This window comes from Puma concolor, chromosome D4, assembly GCF_028749965.1.
Source record: "Puma concolor isolate L17-30 chromosome D4, mPumCon1.1.hap2, whole genome shotgun sequence".
In the NCBI taxonomy this organism is placed as follows: Eukaryota; Metazoa; Chordata; class Mammalia; order Carnivora; family Felidae; genus Puma; species Puma concolor.
This window is the reverse complement of record NC_141679.1, coordinates 64,867,392-64,880,943: the sequence shown is the minus strand read 5'-3', so window position 1 is coordinate 64,880,943 and position 13,552 is coordinate 64,867,392. Positions and strand designations below refer to the sequence as shown.

The window sequence follows — 13,552 nt, the reverse complement described above, 5'->3', positions numbered from 1 at the left end:
ATTTCAAAATAATTAACAAACTTCTGTTGAAGTCTTTTGGTGAGAGACTATGCCAACAAGACGTTATAAAAGGAGAATAGGACTGAGATTCACCTAGCCTGAGTTTCATCCCTGTATCTGCCGTTTACTGTTTTTGATATTGAACACAATTATCTCTTCTCAGACTGTTTCCTTAATTGACTCTAGGCTTCAGAGAAGTCATTCATAATGTTTTTGTACTTCCTGTGTGATGTGTTTATGAACATAGCAGTGAATCTTTTTGGATTGTAGTTCTTATTTCATTACTTTTTTCTTCATTCTCAGTAACAATTGCTGGATTAAAATGAATACTTTCATAGGATTTCATGCATACTCTAAGAAAGAATACCCTACAGAATATTTTTTAGCCGAATACTGGAAAATATAGTAATGAATTTGCCATTTCTATTGATTAGCTTGTCGTATTATTACATATAATGGCAGAATGTATTACAATTACTTCCTCATCATGGTAGGTGTAAATTGCCTAAATTCTTGCCATTAAAAATTAGATTGACATGCACAGTGTTCACTTCAAAAATTTATTTGAGATGATTAATATTATTACATATTAAATACAAAGTAATTTATTTGAAAATAGTTAACATTGTACTACTGATAATGCTACTTGTTAATTGCCTGAAATTATTTTAAATCAGAATTTTGCCATCTGCTCAATAATAAAATTTGTGTTCCTACCATTTTTCCTCCATTTTATAGTAATTTGATACATTGGGGTGCTCTACTAATAACAGAGTATACAACTCCAGCTTAACTTTTATAAGTTAGTTAAGGAATGGTTAAGTCAGTATAAAGATACACTAGTTAGAAATCGTCTTTATTTAGAGAAGTGTTGATTGTCTTGTGAATACCATTCCAACATCCATGACAAAACTGGAGAATAGCTACCACCATATAGTAAATTGAAAACTGTTGCTGATACACAAAACAGCATATAATTCACCCAGTACTTAATAATGCTTTTTTATTTTAATTTCATAATCAGAAGATATTTTTGAAGGACATCACACAGAAAAAATTCAGCCTCAGCCACTTTCTTTACTATGTTTAATAAGGAGAGACATTGTAGCAGAAAGATGATCTTATTCTGGAGAGAGCCTGGGTTCAAATTCCAGTTATCAGTTTTGTTAATTTTGAAGAAAAAAATATTATAGGATTATTTGAAGCTTACATGAGATAATGAACTTAAAATTGTCCTACACCTGGATGATATGCAGTGCCTATTATATAAAGCTCCTGTTTTGTCAGAATTTTAATTTGAGCCCCAAATTATCTCTTCTTCTGAGCTTCTGTTATTTCTCCTTCTTGTGGTGTAATACATATTTTATAAAATAATATACTATATAACATGATGTTTAATATAATGGGTTTATAAGTCTAATTGCTTTGGACATGAATCTTGGCTTTGCCACTTACAAGATGTAAGAACTTAGGCAAGTTATGTAATTTTTTCAGTGTTCAGTTTCCTCACAAATAACATGGAGAGCACATTTCACCTTACTCAAAGGAGAGGTATGAGTGATACTTATAAAGTAAATAAAATAGTACCTGGTACATAATAAACATTCAGGATTTAGCTGCCATTACTATTTAAGAATAGTGAATTCTTCACACCTGGGTCCTACTTCTAGTAATGTGTATGTGTGTGATCTTTAAAGATAAAGAAATTAAAGGGCGCAAGAAGTTCTTTAACCTTGTTAGTGTAAGAAATCCATTAAATCAATTACCCATCTAATTACCCACATAGCAGCTTATCCTTAAAGGATGAAATGTGTAATGACCAATACATTTTGCAAGTATCCAATAATATTAAAACTAGAGAGATAATTACTATCTAATTAACAGTGAGATTAATCTACAAGAACAATAAATAAAAGTTAAATAATTTATTAGTATAATTATTTGATGAAAAATATTTCATATATTTGAAGAGTATAATTAATATTTGAGATAAAATGTTATATACACACACACACAAAGATTGGGATCATTCACGGAACTCAGCTAATTTTTTGCTATATCACCTAAATTTATAAATTCAGGTTAAGAAAATTATCTTGCTAGGTAAAACCGTTAGTGAACCCTTCAAATTTTCATTTACTAAAAAGAGTGAACTTTTTTTTTAGGTTTTAATATTTTCTACAAGTTTTACTTTACATGATGTTAATTACAGCATTTTTAAGGGGAGGATCTAATTCCACACAAAATGGAAGACTGTAAAATGTACCCATTAAACTACGAAAAAATAAACTGAGTGGCAAGAATATAATAGAAGTCCAATTTAGATTTCAAGTGTTGTCACCATGTGATTACATTCACAGAGACTCTTGCCAGCTTACAGCTGGGACTCTCAGAAGCTCTTTCATAATATGGTGCAAGGGCACAAAAACACAATGTGAGAGGGAATTAAGTCATGAATTACTGGCTTCATCACATCCACCTTCTCCACCCCAAAATGGCACAAAAGAAATAGCTATCATGCCTTGCAGACTACTTTTGGTGTAAATGAGGTGATGACGTGAGATGAAAACAGTTCATGAAAATCTGTCTAAAAAAAGTCTCTTTAAGATGAGTTTGTATGCACCACAATGAGTCTCTCCTTCATTTGGGTAGGAAACCAAAGTTCAATTCTCAGGAAGTCATAATTTCATTCATTTACTCAATACCAATTCACAAAGTGCCTACAAATTATCAGCTTCCACTTGCAGCCATTACTAGATAAAAAAGAAGCCTGACATCTCTAGAGGAGCCACTAAGTTCCCCCCAAGTCTACAGCTGAAAGGATTTTTTTTTGGCATTGGGTTTCTTCTGTACCTCTGAAAGGCTACCACCTTAAACCTGAATCATCTTTAACCAGCTGTAAAGTATCTAACATGATATTTAGCATTACTTGCATCCCAGACACACAACACGAAAAGGTACACTAAATTTTCAAGCTAGCTATGATCAAAATAGTTTAAAAATAAATGATTGTACAGTATTCATTTAGGCCTGAAATTCCAGTCCTAGACCAAGCTTGTGGCCACCTGCATTGACATTCTCTCCATCCAACAGATCTGGTAGCATTGGTTAGATACCTGGCTTTAGGGTCTGAGTGTACCTGAAACCTATCAGGCTGGAGCTCGAGTGTTCATTTTAGCTGTGAAGCAGGTGTCAGGGTCCACGTGATCCTTGGCTGCTGTTCCAAAGCGAGTGTTACTACTTCCTGCTGTCCAGGCCAGATTAACAGCAATCTCTAAACTTCTTGTTCACCATCTGATAAATGGAGCCACCAAACTCTGTCCTGTTGTTTACGTTAGTATGGAGCTGGAATTCGTCAGTCTTGGAACAATCCGCAAAACTCCTCTAGGTCACTGGTCACTTTGCAGTCTCAAAACTCATCTGGTGGCCAGCCAGCCAGCCTTCATAACCCAGCGCCAGAGCGCTCCAGACTGGAGGGCTGGGGAAGTTGAAATCCATGTCATGGCCCAGGTGGATGTGTTCCCGCTTATACCCTGTCTTGATGTAGCATTTTCCCTCCTGTGTTTGGTGAGAAGGATGGATCAAAAGTCAGCTTCAAACCACGTGTAAGCTGATCTTCCACAGTACTGTGTCTAGCGTGTTGTTGGTGTGCCTTTTCTCCCTAAACACCTGAGCATATTCAGCCCATCTGTACTTGGTTTCCAGACTGCCATCACTTTGGTGGTCTCAGTGTTGGCTGAACCTGATCTTGTAAATTCTAGTCCATTCTCAGATTTTGTTTTCGAGTCACGTTTTATTAAGCCAAACCCATAACCCTTGGGGAAGACATCCCTGGAAGATTTGCCAGGATCATTCAGCATACGTGGGAGGCATAGCCATCATCCACTCAGGGGCGGTGGCAGCGGATTCAGCGGCGGCTACCGTGGGGGCTGCCCAGCAAGGAACTCGTGACAGTGAACATTTTTTAATGAATGTGGGTCACCTTAAGAATGAAGACTTTTTTCTGTCATCTTTATTATTTATGAATAGTTTAACATTTGAAGTTCTAAACTATTGGAAACTATTCAGATAGAGAAACAGTTATAAAATGTTCCATTTAAATTTGCCATTGATCTGACCTGAGCTAGCAGTGTAATTCAGATGGGAAAATGATATTGTTTTATTCTACTTTGAATAAAAAGATGAAAATTATAGTCTTTCATTAACTTTTGATAATATTTCAGAGGTTAGAGCTACCTTCTCACTGTTTTACTCTTTCCCACCTGGTGTGTGTGTGTGTGTGTGTGTGTGTGTGTGTGTGTGTGTGTGTTTTAAGACTTTGAAGACTGACTCATCAGAGCTAGCTGTAAAAAGTCATATACAGCTCACATGCTTTCCAGATCAGTAAGTGACAATGGGGATGACAGAAAACTTTCTGAAATGAGAATAATCTTTTTAAGCATCCAGTAGATACTTAATAGCTTGATAGTATAAGTAAAGCTTTGAAATAATCCATAATTTAACAGCAAATAAAGCAATCTCACCATTTGACAGGACAATTGTTATGAACATTGATTGCTGTGCTCTAATAACCTCATACCTTCAGGAACCCTTGGGTTGTGGAGGTAGACTAGAAACTAATTACATGTATTAGTGTTCACCTAAAGTTGGATTATCTAAATGTCTTTTTCAGTTGGGGGAATGTCTTGAAAAAAAAATTCAGAAAATCTAGACACAGTTTAAGATGACTAGGTTACAGGATTTATTTGATTATGCTATATAATTTTATTATTAAAATTGCATATATTTTAAATGGCATACAGTATAATGTTGTGTGGTTTTTTTGCACTAAGCTAACCAAGAAATATAGAGGATAATTGATTCAGACAATCAGGTATGCTTGGCATTATTTATAAAATGGTTTTTAAAAGATTAAAAATTTGGACCCTAAAATTTATCCACCCCCGAAAAATACAGATGTACTTAAAGTGACTGCATATGGTTTGTCATTGCAACATTATTGTCATTTAAAAAAATTGGAAACAGCCATACTGTCTAAAAATAAGAAATTGATTTAGCATATTGTGATTTATCCACAAATGTAACATTATACAAATATATTACAATGGTATTTTCAAATAATATTTATAATATAAATAACTTAAAACATTCTATCATCTTAAAAAGAATTTTAGAAAAAGTATAAATATTATGATCCCTATTTTGTAAAATATAGAAAGTGAGCTCCATGAGAGTAGCTACTGTGAGTACTGTTTACGATTGTACATTGCCTCTAACAGAGTAGATACCAGTCAACATTCCTGAATGAATGAATAAATAAGATCAAAAATAAATCTATAGTGCTATAAGAATCTATTAAGCACTTTGTAAAGAATGTAAATACAATCAGCATTCTAAAATTAAGCAAATTAATGTACTATTTTGCTTTTTAAGACTGTATGAAGAAAGGATAATGTTTTTAGTGATTATAATTATTAGTGTTAAAACTATCTCATGTGAAGACATTAAAATGAGGAAAAACTTACATATTGCTACTATACAATTTTGTTCTCTGTGAGATAATACCAACAAACTGATTATTCATACATAGATCTACAGCATATGCTTCTTTGCAATGAAGAAAATACTGGCTGTTGTTGAGCTGATTCAACATAATAAAACGATTATATCACCATGGAAACATAGACAGTATGTGCTAAGCCATTTATTTTCAGGGAGATATTTTTAATATTTTAGCATTAGTTCCATAATATCTGGAATGGATGCATCTGGTAAACAGTTAGAATACCCATTTATTTTACTAATGAAAAAAAATGGAAGGGTAACTGATATTTATTTTATTCAAGACAAAGGATAGAAGATTAACATTTCTTAGCCATTGATGTCCTAGAATAATTTTGGCACCCAGCTTTTTTTTTAGTCTGAGCAATATTTCTTGACATAAATATTTTATACATTTTCCATGATGCTAGAGTTTCAGGGAACTCTATAAACAACACCCCTATCTGTGCTACTTTACTTCTGAACTAGTTAAAAAAGAGAAGACAGACAATTAAAGGCAAAAATGTTAGCTCTCTATAGCATAACATATAGACCTGTGGAATCACTATGTTGTGTATCTGAAATTAACAATGTGTGTCAACTATACTTCACCTTTTAAAACATCAGTTCCAGAGTGCCTGGGTGGCTCAGTCGGTTGAGCATCTGTCTGACTCTTGATTTCAGCTCAGGTCATGATCCCAGTGCTGTGGAATTGAGCCCTGCATGGGCTGCTCACTGATCGTGGAGCCTGCTTGAGATTCTCTATCTCTCCCTCTGCCCCTCTCCCCCACTTGCACTCTCTCTCAAATAAAAAATAAATAAATAAATAATAAATAATAATAATAAAATAAAATAAAATAAAATAAAATAAAATAAAATAAAATAAAATAAAAAGTCAGTTCTATTACCAACTCTAAAGTAACAACTACAACCTAATGGTACCCGGAGGACATAGATGGGGGGAACAAAACTGCTAACTAGAACTAGACTGACCATAACAGGTCCTGTTAGAAAACCACAGACCTGGCTCACAGGAACAGACCTTGCTCATTGAACTTGATGCAAGGGCAAGAGCAGAGAGACCCTAGTATCACAGAGTAAAAGGAAAGGCAAAACTGTAAAATCCCATTAGATATTTTACTCCTCCTCCTTTCAGTAGGAATAATGAGGGTGTACAGAGAAGCCAAGTGAGTTACAATCTCCTTCATGGGACAGGGAGAATAAAATGTTTTCCTTAACATGTATTTCAGTAGTTTTCCATATAAAGCAAATGGTAGTTATTATGGGCTGATCATGTTTTATCCTTTCAATGCTTATACCAAATAACTTTTAGTTTGGCTTTTTTTGGATAAAGTTTTAGAGAGAAAATAAAGCTAAAATAATTGTGAGATATTGGTTTTAGACGTGTCCTTAAGCATTAAAGTAGTAGTTTCTATTTTTAAGAAGGCACTGGAGTAAATATTGTTATATAAAATAGATGGAAAGATAATATGGATTTGTATTTATACCAAAAGACATTAAATTGCCAAAAGGTGATATTAATTCACAAAGTAAATTTTCTGCCCCAGTAGATTTAATTACAACACTGTTCTGGGTCACAGCATATGATTTTATTTTTATTCTTATTATTTTAAATGCTATTCTACTAATAGTTTTTCTAGCTTCACTTGCTCCCTTGTTTATCCTCTGGCTACATATCCAGGAAAAAAAAGTACATGAAAATTCTTGCAAAGATTTTCGTATTTTTTTCTTTGTTAAATGAACACATGTTTGCAACACACCTACAAACACTTCACTAGTTTGACTGCTAATTGCAATCCTTTTTGGAATGTTCTTGGAGAAACCAACCATGGAATAAATAAGTCAGCTTTTCTTTTTCTACAAGTACTGTCGTCTTTTAACTTACTATATAGTCTCCTAGAAAGACACATTCTCAGACAATATACCAATCTCTAATTTGTCATTTAACAAGTATTTATTGAGTTCTTTTTATGTTTTGGGCTTTGTGTTACAATAAAACAAATAAATGTAAGCTCATAGAGTTTATAACCCATTCTACTTTAGGAACAGTTATTTGTTTCTGTAGTATAAAAATATTGCCAAAATACTGCTATAAAGGCAACTGTATTCATTCACACAAACATGACATTTTATTCTCTCACATGTACACACATACATACCCATATATGCAGGTGCGTGCAAATGTGCTTTTGATACAGTGTTGATTTTCCATACAATCTCTAAATCTGTAGAACACAGTTTTTAACATTTATTTATTTTTGAGACAGAGAGAGACAGAGCATGAAGGGGGTAATGTCAGAGAGAGAGGGAGACACAGAATCTGAAACAGTCTCCAGGCTCTGAGCTGTCAGCACAGAGCCTGATGCGGGGCTCAAACTCACGGACCACGAGATCATGACCTGAGACGAAGTCGGATGCTTAACCGACTGAGCCACCCAGGTGCCTCATGTAGAACACAATTTTTAAAGCAAAACATTAGAAATTCTATTAGTCACAATAGGTAATTACTAACTTGTGTATTATTTAAATATATCTATTCTTCTTTAAAAGAATAAATAATTTGCTAGTTTAGAAAAGCATTTGAATAAGACCATATAATGTAGCCTTTTTCAACTCTCTGATAAAATACCAACAAAGTTGCAATAAAAATAGAAACATATCACTATTAAAAAGTAAGATTTAAAGCAATTTATGAAAATCTGAAATTTTTGGAACCTACAAAATTGATGCTGTTAGGTTTAGAAAAGCAGATCTAAGGTTTGCTTCTTGGAATATTATGCTTTTTTTCACCAAACAGCTTGTCCTAACAAAAGGTGTGAAGTTTCGTTATATCTCCGTTTTCAAAAACTATAGAAAATATGACAACCCGATCTTTACTGAAAAATGATTCTTCTTGGAGTTTTCAGATAATTTCCCCCTTTTTTTTTTTTTACTATACACAATATTTCTATATTCAGAAATAGAATGAAATTAGATAGGAAGAGGAGGAACAATCCTCAGGGCCCCTTTCATCCCCTATCCAATACAAACTCATCTTCAGGTTTCCATGGAATTACTGCTTAGAATTCCCCTCTCAACTACTGGGAACGGGGTGTGTGGGGGGGGAGGGGGTTGGGGAGAGCATAGTTAGTGTGAATATTTCTGTTCTCAGTATCCATGTTTTGGTAACTTAGCCCTCTTAAAATTCCTGCAGATACATTTCACCACCAGGCAATGTACTGTGCTTGAAAAGCAGAAGCAAGGCTGGCTGTTTTCTCTTTTCCAGCCCAGGATGAAACATTATCTTCATCTTTTTTTTCTTCCTACAACCATCTCCTTTGCTTTTGGCCCCAGAGAGTAAGCTCACCTGGGCACCTTAAGTTGACATGGTTTTCAAGATCTAGATATAAGATGATAGGGATAATCTTTCTTCCCCATAACCTTCCATATGTATAGTCTTTTTTATAAGAGAATTCTGTCTTGGTTTCTTCTACAGATAAATAAAACAAGTACATTTTTTATTTGGATTGTGACCTCAAGACTATTGTGTGTAGTCTCCCCTTATAAGAACCATTGATGGCAGAGTTTAATGGTACCTTCAAGGCGGAGCTTCTGGTAGCTCAGTTGATTAAATGTTCAACTTCGGCTCAAGTGATGATCTCACAGTTCATGAGTTTGAGCCCCGCGGTTGGGCTCTGTGCTGACAGCTCAGAGCTTGGAGCCTGCTGTGGATTCTGTGTCTCCCTCTCTCTCTGCCCCTCCCTCACTCGATCTCTCTCTCTCTCTCAAAAATAAACATTAAAAATAATTTTTAAAAAATAGTACCCTTGGGGTGCCTGAGTGGCTCCGTTGGTTAAGCATCCTACTTCAGCTCAGGTCCATGATCTGGTGGTTCACGAGTTTGAGCTCCGTGTCAGGCTTTGTGCTGACAGCTCAGAGCCTGGAGCCTGCTTCATATTCTGTGTCTCCCTCTCTCTCTGCCCCTTTCCCCCTCTTGCTCTGTTTCACTCTCTCTTTCTCTCTCAAAAATAAACATTAAAAAAAAATAGTACCCTCATGCCATTAAAAATTAACAGGAAAAGGGAGACTAACAATTAAATCACTCCATTGCTATTTGTGAGTCAGGTAGTGGATCAGAGCAGGAAATTGTAGAAATTATAGAGTCTAATGAATTCTGTTTTTTAGAGTATCAGAGAATTAGAAATGGAGGCAGCAGAAGCAGTTGTGAGCTAGAAATTAGAATTGTTCTGAAAAGTACAAACACTAATCTGTTCTCTAGCTACTAATCTGAGGAAACAACTTCAGTCATTGTCTATGTGAACAATGAAAGGAACCAAAGACATACACAGATGTGGCTATCTGGACATTTCATTTGAAAAAACAGGAAAATAACTAAAGAAATAAAGTATAGGGATCATGAAAAATAATTTAGACCAAAAAAGGACCATCAAGCTAAAAGTTCAAAGGTAAAAACATCCCCCCAAATGAATTATTATAAAAAACAGATTGAATTCTAGAAAGTTGCACTTTCTCAGTGAAATAAAACTATGAGCAGTGCCTTGGCTAACCTTAAAAGACAACAGAATTAAATTAAGATGTAAGTGGGTAGATAAGAAAAGTTTGTGAGTAAACTAAAATGCATTAAAAAGGATAAGGGGGAAAAATAAACCATGAAGAAAATAGAATTAGAAATATGGAGGATAAATGTGAAAATTCATCAGACTAGAAAGGAAACCATATGAACACAGTACAACAACAAATGAAAGAGAATAATACTGTAAAGCCCATGCACAAAGGTTAAAATGACCCACTGTATCTGTAGATCTTCTATTATGTTAGAGTTCGGACTTCTGCCTTGTTTTTGTTTTGTTTTGTTTTTCCATTTATTTTTTATTATTTAAATTTTAGTTAACATACAGTGCCATGTTGCTTTCAGAATTAGCATTCATTGATTCATCACTCATATACAACACCCAGTGTTCACCATAACAAGTCCCTCTTTAATACCCATCACCCATCTAGCCCGTCTCCCACCCACATCCCTCCATCAACCCTCAGTTTGTTCTCTATCATTAAGAGTCTCTTGTGGTTTGTTTCCCTTTTTCCCCTTTTCCCATATGTTTACATATGTTCTTAAATTCCACATATGAGTGAAATCATATGGTACTTGTCTTTCTCTGATTTATTGATTTATTTCATGTAGCATAATACATTCTAGCTCCACCCGTGTCATTGCAAATGGCAAGATTTCATTATGTTTGATGGCTGAGTAATATTCCATTATATATATAACCACATCTTCTTTATCCATTCATCAGTCGATGGGCATTTGGGCTCTCTCCATAGTTTGGCTGTGGTTGATAATGCTGCTATAAACATTGTGGTATAGGTACTCCTTCAAATCTGTATTTCTGTGTCCTTTGGGTAAATACCTAATAGTCCAATTGCTGGATTGTAAACCAAAACCATGATGAGATACCACCTCACACCTGTCAGAATGGCTAAAATTTACAACACAAGAAACAACAGATGTTGGCAAGGAAGTAGAGAAAGGGGAACCTTCTTGCACTGTTGGTGGGAATGCAAACTTGTACAGCCACTCTGGAGAGCAATATGGAGGTTCCTCAGAAAACTAAAAATAGCACTACCTGTGATCCAACAATTGCCTTGTTTTTTAAATCCCAAGAGACTTACTTAATTTTTTCCTCTATATAAAACCCTGGATCTTGCCTATCAAACCCGTATCTGATTCTAAAGTAAATACTAGATACACACACACACACACACACACACACACACTCACACTCATGCACACTCACTCACAGTTTATACTAAGGCTATCCTGTATAAAGTTGTACTATTTATTGTCTTTTTAAAAATATAAACTGCAGATAGTTATGATATTTGTATGCTAACCAATAGCATGCACTACTGACATCTGGCTATCTCTGAGTCAGGTAAAGCCTCAGATGCAGGTTATACCAAACCACTTATATGTTGTGGACCCTGGATCCCCTCCTAAAAGATGTTTTGTGAGGACATCAGAGAAGCTTAAACCTTAGGTCATTAGTCTTTCCCAATAGTGGAGAAGCAAGCTATGAACTGGGATACCAAAAATTTTGCATTAGATGCTAGAGAAACAAACTGAGAAGCCAAGAAACTAGAGTTTGAACAAAGCTAAAATAAAAGAAAGACCAAGAAAAATTTAAAAATCCAAGAGATTACTTATAGCTCAGAGTATGTCTTTGTGTTTTTCTTTAAGAGACTGTACATCATCAAATTATATTGCATTCCTCTTCAAAACACTATATTAGCATGTTTTAACTATTAGCCCTCAGAATATTATCAATTCAAGATACTACAGCTTTTAAATTTTAATATTTTTAATTTTTTAAGATATTACAGTTTTTTAAAACTGTAATCTTCCATGCTTTCTGCTTGTTTCTTCTTTCTCTAGAAGATCCTTTCCAAACCCCTGCTCATCATAGTGAGGATTCATGTGCTAACCTTGTCACTTTATGTGCTTCCCACGTAAGTATTGTGTCCAAATACATGACTAAATACTGTCAGAGATAAATAAAGCTGGACCATAGTTAAACAGCTAAAATGGCTTTTATTCAGTAACTACTGACAGTAGGGGAAAGAACTGAGCTCTGTTCTGATATGCGGACAGGCAATTGTTTTAAAGGGAAAAATGAGGGAGTATGAAGGGGAAGAGCAGGGGCTTAAGCAAAGTCAGGGAAGTGAAAGATCACAGAGTCAGGAGTTGTCTTTGTGAAACCCATCTGTGTTTGCTAACTTGAACTTCTCAAAGTTGGCCTCCTACCCTCCCCCAGAGACTGGAGACAGGGGCGGGCTCTATCTTCAGGTGTGGAACAGAGAGCAAATTCTTCTGGCAGCCTTGATTTTTCTCAGGCAAGCACTTTAAGGGGGTCTAGGGATGCACCCCAAGGATGCTACTAGAAACTGTGTTAGTGTTTGTTCACATCTTTCTAGGCCAAGGTTGAGGCCTAGTCAAGAAGGCTCAGAGGAGCCTGGCTAGAGTTTAATCAAGAGTCTTTATCAACATGCACAAATTATTGTCTCTACTATATATATATATATACATATATATATATATATATATATATATATATATATATATATATATATATATATATATATAGCAATTCCTCTCCTAAAGTATACACCTGCTACTTGGTATGTCTGACTAAATGTTCCACAGACAATTAAAACACAGTGGGTCAAAAATTAAACTATTTCCTCATAAAATTAGTTTATCTTCTATCTCCCTTGTATTGAGACTACAGTCCAAAAAATTCTGGAATTAGAAACTTTGGACTAAAAGGCATCTCCCTTCTCATAATACACATCCATCTTGACTTAAAATCACTTCATTATTGTTCAGATGTATCTATTATAATTTTTTTAATATTTGAGTATAAATTTTATCCATTTTGGCCTGGATTCCAGCAGAATCTTTTTTTTAACTATTACCTTTTCTTCCAGTCTGTTTCTGTCTTCAAGCCAGCCCACAAACCAATATTTACATAGCCTATACCAAAATCCTGGATTAAATGCATCATTTGATTTTTTTTCCACCTATGATAAAACAAATCCTTATTTCTAAGACAATGACTTCATGAACTTGGTCCATTTTTCTGTCACTATCAACTAATCACTCTGCACTCCATATAGGGGTGTGTGTATGTGTGTGTGTATTTCTGCCTCTGTACAATTGCACTTACTATTTTCACTCTCTGGGAATGCTAATCTGAGTTTTTCACCAAATCCATTTCTACTCTTACTCAGGGATAAGAGAAGGTGAGGATTTTGAAGTCTTACAGAGTAAACAGTTGTTTGATGCCACTTATTGATATGTCTAATGGTTTGATATTTACCTAAATGGAATTTGGGGGGAAGGTCCTGGAAGGAAAAATTAAGTTCTTTATCTCTCATCTTCCTGGAAAAAAGTTCCCTGGTATAGTAGAGCCCTGTCACTATAGAGAAA

The 13,552-nt window shown here is 34.9% G+C and overlaps 1 pseudogene; it reads right to left on the bottom strand.

Annotated features, from left to right (window-relative positions):
- Positions 1-3,024: 3,024 nt before the first annotated feature.
- On the bottom strand, positions 3,025-3,879 carry LOC112848639 (non-selective voltage-gated ion channel VDAC1 pseudogene; annotated as a pseudogene).
- Positions 3,880-13,552: the final 9,673 nt, after the last annotated feature.